The 14,278-nt window shown below is 38.0% G+C and overlaps 1 long non-coding RNA gene across 1 annotated transcript; it reads left to right on the top strand.

The window, feature by feature from the left end:
• Positions 1-1,438: 1,438 nt before the first annotated feature.
• LOC107500734 lies at positions 1,439-7,517 on the top strand. Its single transcript, XR_001594582.2, has 3 exons — positions 1,439-1,812; positions 2,604-2,698; positions 3,253-7,517. It is a non-coding gene; the product is annotated as an uncharacterized LOC107500734 (long non-coding RNA).
• The last annotated feature ends 6,761 nt before the right edge of the window (positions 7,518-14,278 follow it).

Genomic DNA, 14,278 nt, shown 5'->3' with positions numbered 1-14,278 from the left:
TTAAAAGTAAGTTGCAGAAATGACACACCTACAAGTACCCAGCACTCATCTCTGAAGAAGGAAGTTATCATATATAACCAAAATCAAAGTATCACACCTAATAAAATTAACAATTCTATAATACTATCTAATAATTCATACCTAAATTTCCCCACTTGTCCCAAAGATCCAATCAAATTTCATGTACTGCAGTTGGCTGTGAGAGCTCTTTAATAACCTTCTGCTTAGAATAGCTCTGTCCATCTCAAAAAATTTTTTTAATGTACACATCATTGATTTTTTGAAAAGTCCAGGCCAGTTGTCTTACAGGGTGTCCTGTATTCTCTCTTTGACTTTTCTCATGATGTCATTTAACTGGACCTCCATCTGCTGTACCTTCCGCAAGCTTCAGGTAAGATTTAGAGCCTTGATTATATTCAGAATAAATATTATTATTATTTTTTTTTTGGCAAGAAAATAACATACATGCTGTTGAATACTTCTTATTACAACTTGTCACAATGTCTGGTGACAGGCTGTCCCAATATTAAGATTGCTAAATTTAGCTTTTTTAGGGGAAGGCAGCAACCACAAACTCTCTTCATTATAAAGGCACGTTTTCCAGTTACAGTTACTAGTAGTTTGTGAGATGGCACTTGGGTACCATGTAACTCATGTAACTGTATTGCTTTCTACAGCCTTTCAACTGATGATTTAAAAAATATATAGACTTTATTTTTTGGAGCAGTGTTAGGCTTACAGCAAAATGAAAGGAAAGCACAGAAAGTTCCTATATACTTCCTCCCCTACCACGATGGCAGATGTGTTTGCCTTTCCCGTCCAGCCCTGCTGATGGTGGTTTAAACTGCATATCCCAGGACTCGGTCCCTTTTCTTGTAGTCCATGGCTCCATAAACTTTTAGAAAGGGTATTTACCCCAAAGACTTGAAAATACGTATTCGAAAAGATGTTTGCTCACTGACGTTCATAGCAGTGTTATTCACGGTGGCCAGGACATGGAAGCAACCGAAGTTTCCTACGATAGATGATTGGATAAAGGAGCTGTGGCACATATATACAATGGAATATTATTAGCTATAAGAAGAGATAAAATACTGCCGTTTGCGACAACATGGATGGACCTCGAGATAATCATGCTAAGAGAAATAAGCCAGACAGAAAAAGTTGAAAGCCACATAATATCACTTACATATGGTATATAAACCTAAAAGCAACAAACGAACAGAGACTCACGGACATGGACAATAGACTAGTGGTTACTGAGGGCTGAGGGGAGAGGGGAAGTAGACGGGGTAAAAGTGGTCAAATACGTGGTGACAGAAAGAAACCTAAGTATGGGCGGTGAACACTCAATGCAATATATATATGCCTTATTGTTGAAACTTATGGGATTTTATTAACCAATGTCACCATAATAAACAATAAAAGAAAAGAAAAAAGAAAAGCTTTCAGTCACTAAAGTTTTTGATGAATAGTCAGTTTTTAATAGAAAGAAATGCTCAGTCTCTCTGACTCCACCTCCTTCAAGTCTGCTTCATTTCCAAGCCCTTCAGAATAATAGCTCCACCTTTAGACATGCTAATCATTACAGGAATTCATCTTGGGGCTTGAGTGTTTACAAAAATGGTCCCTCCCATTTTCCTGTCTCTCTACATAAAAGAGACCTGAACTTTGTACTTTGTTTTTGAGTTTGAGCCTTTTGAAGCATCAGGCACACGGGCTGTGGATGGGTAACAAGTTCAGATACTGCACCCTGCCTCATACCTTTGGGTGGCATCAGGGCACTGCAGGATCTGCGGGTCCTCTCATTGGGTGAGTTTCTTTACAGCTTTTGCTGTGGATATAATTCGCCATTTTGCTGTTGTGGGCTTCTACTTGTTAGGTAGTTAGACATGAGTGTTGGGGGAACAAAGGAACAAAGGCCCAGCCCAGAGACCGCCCAAAGACCACCTAGAGAACACCCCCTTGGTACTTAAGGAATCACTCCTGCAGCCTGAGAGAGGACTGGAGGGCCATACACCTATAGCTGGTTTAGTCCAGCCACAAACATGCAGAAAGTACTACCCTAACCATAGCCTCAGCTGCGTTATACCATCATTACACAAGCATGCCTATGCCTGGAAGTTGATGAATCTAATTAAAACAGACTGAAATCTGGTTGAGCACATGTGCAGTAGGCAAGGGGTTATATCACAGCCTAATGTCGAGCAAAGTGACCTCACGTGCCAATCACCTAGGAATGCCTTTGTTACTGCCCCTCTGGGCCCTAATATAGACCTTCCTCTTCCATGGGGTTAGAAACCTCTTTAAAATAAAATAAAATAAATAAAAAAAATATATATATATATTTATTTATTTAAATTAGTTTCCAATATACAGCACATTGGTCAGACATCTATATTGTTCAGAAAACGGTTCCCTCAATTGCTCCCCCCCCTTGACCTCCCCTTAGCCATCTTATTAATGCTCACTGCCTTCCCTGTGAGAGCCCACTTTGCTATAACTTACTCCTCATGTTTTTGATTCCTTGTGGTTATAGCCAGTTTTGGGCATGACCTGTTTCTACCTCAGAATGTGTCTTTGATAAATCTTCCCTCCTATAGCTCTCACTGTGCTGGAATGATCTCTGCAGCAGCGAAAAGAACGGAGAATCTCCAGTGTTACTGGGGCAATGCCGGAGTTCAGATCGCCCCATGTGGTAACATACAGTGTCTCCTGCTACAGTCTCCACTAGATTCTGCCCCTTAGAGGCCAGGTCACCTTGTTGCTGTGCCTCCCTTTGCTCACTAGCACTTTCCGCGATTTCCTCCCCCTCCTTTCTCAGTATCTCGATTTCCTCACTCTCCTCTCTCCTCTCTTAGTAGGCCTTTCCCTTAAAACACAGTCGTCCTCCTCTGTAGTGGGCCCATTGTCTTTGCTTCAGGCCAGGTTCTTTTCTTTCCTATGCAAAATCTTCTGGCTCAATTTGGGAAGCTCATAAAACCTATTGTCCCCCTTGTGTAAGTCTTAATCATAGCCTTCAAAGGCCTATTTTGCAATTCAAAGCCCTAAACTGGATTCTGTTCTGGTGAAGTAATTTTTTCTCCTTTGCTTGGGCAATAAACCTGGAGGCATGGAACCTCTCCCCTAGAACAGCTTACCTTGGCAATGTTTTCATTTCAGCTGCTGAGATCCAGCAGAGTCAGGGGACCCAGGCTGGTGACTGAGGGTGCAGCAAGGTGATACCTCTCATGTTTAACTGTTACCTTTCAGTTGTTCCTGGGAAGTGATATCACAGAAGCTGTGCCTTAGGAGAAGAGATTCCATGTGAGGAAAAACCCAGAAGTAACATTATCAAAGCCCCATTGTGAGGACACTTGCCCTAGCCCTGGGGTAAGGATGCAGGAGACCAAACATCAGAGGGCAGAAAAGTTCACCTAGAGAAGGGGTCCAAATCCGGCTCCGTTTGGAGGAGAGCCAGCAACCCTGAGAACTGCTGTTTTTCCACTCGGACACCCTGGGCTTCCAGCGGCTGGGTTAGGGTTCAGGATCCTCCATCAGGGGCTGGGATCTGCATCAATGGCTATTTACATTTAAATTGTAATTAAAATCAAATAAAAAAAATTTGGTTCTCAGTCACAGCAGCCATATTTAAAATGCTCCATCATTGCACGCGGCTCGTGGCTGCCATGTCGGGTGACACATTTAGACAGATTCCCCCTTGCAGAGAATCCCATTGGACAACACTGGTTTAGAGCCTTTTAAAACCAAAGGAGACCTGCGTAACCTGAAAGGGACAGGCTGTGGGGGAAGACTGTAACTGTCTCAAGAAAAGGCTGCTTCTAAAATTAAGAGTTTTAGCAAAACAAAGCTTCTTGGAATTTTTCCCTGGATTTAACTCTGGTTTTTTTCTAATTTTTTTCCTTGACCAAATCTTGGTTTACCTAGGCCCTATGCCTATTTGTGAACAAGCATAATGACTTGGTCTTGCCAGTAATCTTTTTTTAATTAAAAAAACAACCTCTTTATGTAAACTACTTTTGTGAAAGCAGTTATTTATTCATTGTCAATTAGCAAAATAAGAAAATAAAACAACTATATCCCTAACACCCAAAGTTTACAACACTCTCATATATAAGTGTATACGTACCCTGCTCAAGCATACAACACACTACACACATAAATACTATAACACAAAGTTGTTTTGTTGCTTGTTTTTGAAGTGAACAACCTCTAATTTTGCATCTCAAAATTTTATACCCAGTCCATATTTGAATTTCTGCAACTGACTCTCAAATATCTTTTTCAGCAGTCTATCCAGATTGAGATCCAATCCAGAAGCATGCAGTGTATCCGTTGCTTTGTGCTTCAGCCCCTTTTGATTAAACACAGGTTCTGTATTGCTGAAGAATAATTAATGCTAGATATTGCAGCTGACAAAGGCTGACATGTCACTTGCTTAAGTCGACCAAGGTTGGGTGGTCCTCTCCCCTGTTGCATTTGGCCATCTGGATCTGGATGGTGGCCTCCAAGAGATGAATGAAGGGCCACTGGCTATCAACTGCCTTGGTCTAGAATTGACACACACTTTGGCCAGAACTGGCTACACAATCCCGACCTAGCAGCAAGGAAATTTGGAAAAAATAAGGGAGCACCTGAAACTGTACTGATCATGTCACTGTCATAAACTTCTCTCTTTTTAAGCTCCTGACGCTGGCGTGATGAAGAGGCTCAGGTGCTATCCCGTGGGCTGTCACATCTTTGAATTTTTCTGGTTGCTTCTTCATGGTGCAATTTAGGCTGTTCTTCTATCTCCTGTATTTCTTACAAACTACAAGTTAGATATAAACGTTTAAGGATACATGGTCAACATTTATATTTAGACAAATGATAGGTCATATGTGATTTTATTGTATCACATCAGAAAATTTAAATATCTGATTAATTTAGAGAATAACACTGAAATTGCTGGATTAGTGTAATGAACATCTGGTTACTTCATTACACAGTTATATTCTACCATTAATGAGTAGTAAACATAAACCTAATAAATTTAAGACTGACAATACTTGTATGAGTCAATAATCTTATCAGATGCTACAAAATGATGATTTTCTGATTTGATCATTCCTTCTATATTGGTGTCTAGATTTCTCCTGTAAAGATGTGTCTTCCTTTTGGATTCCTTTATATACAGTGTGTGGTGGCTTAAAAAATGATTTTCCTTCTACTTTGTAAGTTCTTCTAGCTGGACTAAATTAACAGATGAACAGGAGAAAATGTCCAAAGTTTATTATACAAATGTACATTTGGAGTGCCGTAAAAAAATGAGACCCAAGGAAAGATTGGGCAGTTAAGGCTTATGCTGCAATGTCAATCTGGAGTTAGAGAGAAGAGGGTGATTCTGGTGCGTTTTGGGACTTCAGAGGGCAGGAAGGCAATTCACATGTAGCTGGAAAAACAAATGTTCGGCAAATAAATGTTTGCGGGGCATCTTTAACAATGGCATAATTCTGATATGCATGGATTTTATTAGCACACTTTAGTTAAGTCACACTAGTCACCCAAAAGCATGGTTCAAATTTCAGTTGCCATGGTATATTAACTATGAGTAATTGCATAAAGTGCAAACTTTGCTATTAGCATGTCAGTCTGTAAATCATTACATAAATAGCAGATGTACGTCATGCTCTGTGACCTATCACATCACTTCTTTCATAGTCTCTTGGTTATGGGTCACTGTGTATCTATTAATTAGTTCACACACAGACAGAATGTATGTAGTACATTAACTATTCTCTCAGCGATAAAGCCCTGTGATATAATTGAAAGAGGAAATAGGCAGCAAAGAAATGAAAACCGATAACATCAAAAAGTAAATTAGATGCGATTAGAAGATTCGAAAATGATGACACTAAAGTGAAGACAGGATGAGACCTTGGCCTCTGTATTTTGGTACAAACCATACTGAAATGCTCTATAAATATAAAAGACAAGGTAAAGATGCTTTGACATCTTTTAGTTTAAATTGCGCTAGAAATAGAAAGCTGCTTATGGTTGAAATAGAGTGTTTACTTCTCTAACTTGGAATGGAGACTATATATAAAAAAAAGCAATTCAAGTAGTTTAGCTAGCATGCAAGCCAAAGTGTTAAAATTGGTTGTCATATTGAAAGAAAATAGTAATTACAATGAGAGTGAAGAAGAGCCCTTTAGGCCAATATGTGCTGGCTTCAACATCTCAGCAGTTGGCCTCAGTTAATGAATGTGAAGCTATCTGGTGACCCTGCTAGTGTAGATAAAGATGCTGTTATGAAGTTTGTACCCAGATTTTAAGGGATGGTTAAGGCAGGTAGTAATGATCATTGCATATTTATTTTTGATCAGACAAGTCTTTTTTGGAAGGTGCAGTGGGTTGAAAGATGGCCCCAAAGATATGTTTATATCCTAATTCCTGGAGCCTTTGAATATTACTGTGGCAAAGGATGTGATTAAGGAGAGAAGGTTGAGAGGAAGAGATTATGTTATATTAACCTGGCTAGGTCCTAGATGCAATCACAATGTACAGGCATACCTCAGAGATATTGTGGGTTGTATTCTAGACTACCACAATAAAATGAATATTGCAATAAAGTGAGTCACATGAATTTTTTGGTGCACATAAAAGTTATGTTTATACTGCACTGTAGCCTATTAAGTATACAACAGCATTATACAATAGCATTATGTCTGAAAACAATGTATATACCTTAACTAAAAAATACTTTATTGCTAAAAACTGCTAACCATAATCTGAAAAATGACACGGATAGATTTGCTTGATTCAGGATTACCATAAAGCTTTAATTTGTAAAAAACACAGTGTTGGCAAATTGCAATGAAATGAGCAATGAAATGAAGTGTGCCTATATGCTCATAAGAGACAGGTAGGGAGAGTTTTGTGAAAGACACTGAGAGGAGGACAGACACACTCACGAAGAATAGGCTGAGAGGAGGAGGCGATGTGTCCTCAGAGACAGAGATTGGAGTGATGTAGCTGCAAGTCAAGGAACATGGTGTGGAGCCGGCAGAAGCTCTGAAAGGCAAGAGACAAACTATCCTCCGCAGCCTCATGAAGGGCGTGCAGGCCTGCCAACATGATTTCAAACTTTTTGCCTCCAGACTGTGAAAGTCTTTCTTTCTGTTATGTTAGTAATAAATACAACCCAGTTTGCAATAATTTGTCATGATATCCCTAGCTCGAGTTGCTGAGGATTCTGGTATCTGTGGGATGTCCTGGAACTCATCACCCTGCAGACAAGGAGAGGTGACTATATCCCTACACATAGCAGTTTTTAGTATTTTCTTATTTTTCATTCTTGTGCTTATTTTTACAAATACAAATACTTGTGTTTGCATGTATTAACATTTATTCCACATACAGAGACAGCCTGTATACGTTGTTTGTGCTTTGATATTTTTGATATTTAGAAAGATAGCCCTGCGACATTTGCATATTAGTACATAGAGACCTTGCTCTTTTTATTTTCTCTATTGCCAGTTTCTTTTTGTTGTCATTTTAATAATTTTTTTATTAAAATTATTATGTATGTCAATTACAGGTGACATACAACATTATATTAGTTTCAGGTGTAAAATATAGTGGTTAGATATTTATATAACTTATGAAGTGATCAGTCCCATAAATCTAGTACCCATTTGACACCATACTTAGTTATTATAATATTATCAACTACATTCCTTATGCTGTACTTTATATCCCATGACTGTTTTGTAACTACCAATTTCTATTTCTTAATTCCTTCCTCCCCTTTACCCACACCCCTAATTCTCTACCATCTGGCAACCATTATAATGTCCTCTGTATCTATGAGTTTATTTATTTTGTATTTTAGATACCACAAGTAAGTGAAATCATATGACATTTGTTTTTCTCTGTCTGACTTATTTCACTCAGCATAACAGCCTCTAGGTACGTACATCTTGTTGTTGTAGATGGCAAGATTTCGTACTTTTCATGGCTGAGTAATGTTCCCTTGTATTTATGTACCACCTCTTCTTTATCCATTAATCTATTGATGGACACTTATATTGCTTCCATATCTCGGCTATTGTAAATAATGCTACGGCGAACATATAGATGTGTAAGTCTTCTTGAATTAGTGTTTTAGGTTTCTTTGGATAAATACCCAGAAGTAGAATTACTGAAATCTTTGTCTCGACATGTGCACATGTACCCCAAGGTCCGCAGAATGAGGCTCATCATTTTTGTAACCTGTATTTTGTAACCAGAACTACAGTACTGTGTGTCCCCCTGGCCATATTCCTGGCGTTGCCCCATTTATCAAACTGTGGCTTCTGAGCTCCAATTACACAAGCTATTACAGGTCCATGGTTCAAACCCACTCACAACTTGAAGTCATTGGAGGAGTGCTTGCTGATGGCATTCAGTTTCACCACCAGCACAAAAGCAAACTTCACCATGCTGCCTACGTGCACATGTTGCCTCTTGGGCTCGTGGTTGTGCTCTACCACAGTCTAACTTTAAAAGTAAAGGAATTTGCACATGTTTTCTTCTGATAATTGTATAGTTTTATTTTTTACTTTCAGATCTTTGACGATTTAGATAAAATGATATAAACTATAGCAGAGAACTCAGCAATGTCTAATAATGTCTAGATGTATTTACCCTTTGGCTCGACAATCTCTAATTTACATATTTGTAGTATGAAGTGTGGGTTTGGTTTTACTCTTTTAAATGATCTCCTCCTTTTCAATCCTCACGCTTGTGATTTCTCTTTTCAGATGAATTGATTGATGCCCCCAGGACAGCATTAAGTAACAGTGGTAATAGTGGGCATTCTTGCCTTGTTTTTGCTTTTTGTGCTTTCCCACTAAATTGGATAATTTACTAACAGTCCAAACATGCCTCTGATCTAAATCAGGGCTCACTTGCAGCCATTCTCCATCCCACACCCATGATAGATATAGCTATCCAGTATCTATTAAACCCTGACATAGCCTGTGAAACCTTAATAACTAAATATTAATCACACTCAACAACTGGTGAGGTCTATGTACCATCTCATAACTGAACCAAGTGTGGCTTTAAAAATTGCATTATTGAGTCATATTTTTAAACCAGAAGACACAATGAAGAATAATTTTGAGTATGACATACCCACTTAGTTTATTTAAAGCAAAATAATTCATGTTGCTGTTCAGGTAATGTGTTAAGATTCAGTTAGGTGGGACCAAGGCCAGCTTCTCTCTTCACCCTGCCTTCCACCCTGCCCTCTAACCACACCCTGGTGTCCTCTGCCCAATCACAGCTCAGATTCTATCTCCTCTGTACAACACACATAACACCTCTTTTTCTGAATTATCGTCTGACCTCGTCACATTACCCTTGTATTGGTAATTAATTCTAAATAAAAAATGTTCATTGTCTTCCCAACTAATTTGTAAGCCATTTATTTATTCAACAAATGTTTTTGAAATGCCTATTGGTTGAAACCTGTGTGATAGGCTCCCGGGATACAGCTCTGACAAAGCGCCAAAGATCATTTTTTTTCTTAGAAGTTTTGTGGAAGACAAATAGACAACAACTAATTGAGAAAAAAATCTTTAATTTAAATTATCTAGGATAGAGGAAAAATGCATTGAAATTAGAGAATCTAAAATAGATATTACTTAGTAAGATGTATGTACTTGGTTACCCTGTAGCATTTTTTTTGTATCATAGATATAAAATAGATATTTATTAACTGAATAATGAGCAAATCAGGATTCATGTCACCCCTAAAGCATTCACATGAACCCAAATTTTTGTTGTCAGATGAAGGAAAAATGACAATAGGTTTAAAAATAAACATTAAGTACAAGAGTTTCTTATACTTAAAGTTTGGTATATGTAGCTATGTGGCTTCTTTTCGCCTTCTAGAATTTCCCAAAATGTGTCTCATGATTCTGAACTGGAATTATAGGACAGTTATGGATCTTTTGAAGTTATTTATCTTTTGCCATGCATATGCCAAATCAGATTAAAATTCAATAGTCGGCCAAATACTAAGAAAAAGCATTTACTATGATGATATAGAATGTTTGATTAAATGATTCATATTTTGAGCCATTGTGAAATTTTCGTAATTGTGCCAATCATTTTTGAAGTTCTTACAACATAATAGGTACAAGATTAATTGCAGCAAATATATTTTGCTTGACCTAGTTAGACTGAACTAATAATGATAGTAGAGAGTTAAATAAAATGCATTTTCAAGAAATCTTTTTAGTTGACAATAGAAATGTACATGTGACCTACTCTAATAAAATTTACAGTGGCGATCTACCTTATCAGAATACCAGGCTTTGTATTTACATAGTATTCTATTCTCCGTAGACCACAGAGAGCTTGCGAAACATCAATTGTAAGAATGCTCAAAATGAAGTTGATTGCTACCAGCCCTCCCTAATTGACCAGTAAATAATTATGAGCTTGAGAAGGTCCTGCATAGGTGACACAAATGACCCAAAGCTGGACCTTGTTTTCTCTCTCACAGCCTAGTACTCTTTCCATCACAACACATCTGAAAAATTTACACAATTAAATATCTATAAACTTAAAAACATGCCTGTAGGTAAAAACAAAACCCTCTAAAGAGAAACAGGGGTTATGGGATGTAACATTCTATAGCAATTCAGATTTGGTAAATTCCAAAGGCTTAAGGACACAGGAGAGTTACATTTTGTTAAAATAATGTACTGAAATTTCTGCATGTGTTTTTTTATTTAGAAAATATGATCTCTTTCCTAGAGTGTAGTATTCCTCCCTGTGAGCAGATTCAAATGTTGTGATAGTATATTTCAGTGCCCTGTAAGAACCTAAGGGGAGAGCCACCATAATGCCTGGTGAGTGGCCCTGTTCCCTCTAATCACAGTGTATTTTGAAATGGTCAATTTCAAATTACACATTACAAATAGCAACTGTGCAGTGTGTAGGCACTTGAGGTCTCAGTAAAGTTGAAGTGCAGATATAGTGGGAGAGGAAGAGAATCTCAAGTTCTGAAGGTTGAACTCAAATTTTGGGTGTCTTGGGAATTTCAAATCCCCTCTGATCCCACAGGGATCTCACCAGTCATTTTTCTAGGTTCCTGACAAGTGTGACTGTGCAAACAGCTAACCATCCAGAACAATGTGGTCAGACCGCATGTGCCAGCCCCAGCATGGGCGCTGCTTCTCTGCTACCTTTTCTTCTCCTCCCATCTCAGAAGTTCTTTCCTTTCTTGCTTTTACCCCTAATGTATTTCCTCACTTTTATTTTATTTATTTATTTTTGTGTATTAGGGATTTCTGTCTTCTCTGTCACTGCATGCTCAGTACCAGCAATTGTATGGTTAGGACCCCAGCAAGAAACACTCAAATTAAGATCATTCAAGTGGAGTTGAATAAAGAGACTATTTATAGAGGTGTGGACAGGGTTTGGTAAAACCATGCAGGAGAGTGCAGTAGCCAGTGGCTGGAAAGAGCAGGCCACTTTCCCACCCCAGTTCTAAAGGAGTAAAGGAAGGAGGGTTATCAGAACTGAGGGCAGAAAGGCAGCATGCAGAGAGCTGCCCTCTGGAATCTAAGGCCCTTAGTCCAGGGGTCCGGTTAGCATGTGGGACCCTGCAGGGAGGAAACTGGAGGTATAAATAGTCCACCATTTACTCTCCTACCATTTGGTGCTTCCATTTAGTGAAACCCAAAAGGAGGAAGTCAGAGACCAATGCATCCCATTGATGTAATCCATTCAGAAAACCTCCTGGGGGCACAGAGGAAAGTGCAGAAGATGGAAGGGAAAATGAAAAATACTTCACACAGAGGCTGTTTATCAGTCACTCACAAGCGTATAATGAAGCCCGGTCACTAGAAGAGGCAAGCTGTGGCCATACATTCAGGCAAAGCTGGACTGTTTCCTCACAATGGCTTCTGAGCTTCGGTATACTTTGCTTCGCCTCAATTCCAAACTCCTGTCCCACTCTTTGCCCTCCCTTCCCCAATATCTGCTAAGAAAGCTTGATTTTGATTTTGTGACCTAGTGTTACCACTTTGAATACCTTTTCAAACAGGCACAACCTAGAAGAATGTCCCATAAATATTTGTTAAAGGAATGTGTGGGCAAAGCTAATTCGGTCCTGTCCCAACTGATCTTCTTTTCATCCCGTCAATCTGGTTCAGTCAGCAATCTTGCCTCTTATAACACAGGTTCTTCACTGGGCCCTCACTGCTTTTCTTAGGTTATATATTTTTATTCTGATCCTATCTTGATTGGGTGGGAAGAGATAACTTCTGGGCAGGTGGACCTGAGAAGACTGAAGTGCTAGAAACAATGACTTTTCTACTTTTTTTCCCTATTATTTTAAGAATTTTTATCTCCTTCCCCAGATTCTGACTTTTTGAAGTTTACTTTCAGTGTAGCTATTATGTTAAGTCTTTATATGGCAGAGAGTGTGGCTCTTATTTAACTCTTTCTTATATATTTGGAGACCATTTTAGTACTTATTACTTTTTTGCTCTAGACAGAAAATCCTTTATAAACTTTTAAAGTTGGATAAATGTCAAAACATCTCTTAAAGGAGAAGGTGGGGTATGGATTGTAATATATAAGCTTCCCATACTGAAGTTCTAGTTTTAATGAACTAGATGAAAGGTCTAAGGTTGACTTGGGAGATTGGTTCATGAACTGAGTTAAGCTCCAGCCATTCTTTCAGCTCTTCATGGGACCTGGGATGACACCTGAAGTTGGGTAGCAGGAAAGACCTGGAGCTCATGGTTGTTGCCATCCAGAATTAGGCACCTGGACTGTTTTAGGAGGAGCAGTACAAGGACTTGTAAAATCTGCTAATGAGTTATGGGCACATATCAATTTTGAGATATTTTAAATGACATATCCCTGGGAAAACAAAAGGAGAGGGGCAGTTGATTTCCACAGCTATCCCTAGATATTATCTGTGTTCTCTTTTGCTATGGATTAGAGTAATTGCATGCCCTGGAAGTGGACTGCTTAGGTTAGAATGCTAGTAATCCAGTTACTAACTATGTAACCTTGGGCAAGTTACCTAGCTTCTCGTGTTCTAAAAAGGAAGATAATATTACCTAACTTATACGTTTTCTATGAGAAAAAAATTAGGCAATACAGGTAAAATGCTTACCATGTTTGGCACAGACATAAAGTTCTGAAAAAAATGTTAATAGAGCATTAATGAGCCATGGGACAACTTCAAGGAGACAAATATATGTATATTTGGAGTCTCCTAAGGAAGAAGGGAGGGACAAAATAAAATATTTGAAGATATATAGGCCAAAAGTCATCCAAATATAATGAAACTATAAACCCAGAGTTTCAACGAATGCAACAAATCACAATCAGAAGAAAAATGAAGAAAAAAAACCACCAAAGCACATCGTAATCAAATTGCTGAAGACAAGTGATAGAGAAAAATTCTTAAAAGCAGCCGGAGAAAAAAAAAGACATCTTTAGAAACAAAATACTTTTTCAGACATACAAAAGGTAAAAAAATTCATCACCACCAGACCTGAACTACAAAAAATGTAAATTCTTAGAGAAAGTCCTATATACAAAAAGAAAATGATACCAAGTGAAGATCTGACTACACAAAAGAAGGAGAACAATGGAAGTAATATGTTTCTTTCTTCTTTTTAACCATCTTTAAAAAATAATTCGCATGTAAAGCAAAAATAACAATGTATTACAGGGTTTATATCATAGGTAGTGGTAAAATGTATGACAGCAATAACATTACGGCTAGGAGAGGCACAATGAAAGTATACTATTGTAAGGTGTGTGAAATGGTATATTACATGAAAGTAGACCGACAAGTTAAAGAAATATTTACAGTACTTAAGCAACCACTAGAAATAAAACAGATTAGCTAGTAAGCCAACAAAGGCAATAAAATAATCTAAATAATCGATTAATCTAAAAGCAGGCAGTGAAAGAGGAAAAAGAATGAAAAACAAATGAGACAACTATACAACAACTAGCAATATGGCTAATATAAATTCATTTATATAAATAATCACATTGAACATAATGGTGTAACCATCCCAGTTAAAAAGCAGAATTGTCACATTGGATAAAGAAATACAAGACCAAACCATCTGTTGGGTCTATAAGGAAAACACTTTAAATATAAAGATACAAATAGATTAAAAGTAAAAGGATGGGAAAAGATATATTGTCCTAACACTAGTTTTTAAAAAGCTATAATGGCTATATTAACATCAGACAAAGTAGATAT

Source organism: Rousettus aegyptiacus, unplaced genomic scaffold (genome assembly GCF_014176215.1).
Source record: "Rousettus aegyptiacus isolate mRouAeg1 unplaced genomic scaffold, mRouAeg1.p scaffold_m13_p_15, whole genome shotgun sequence".
Lineage (NCBI taxonomy): Eukaryota > Metazoa > Chordata > Mammalia > Chiroptera > Pteropodidae > Rousettus > Rousettus aegyptiacus.
Note: the sequence above shows the minus strand (reverse complement) of the source record. Positions and strands in the feature narration are given on the sequence as shown.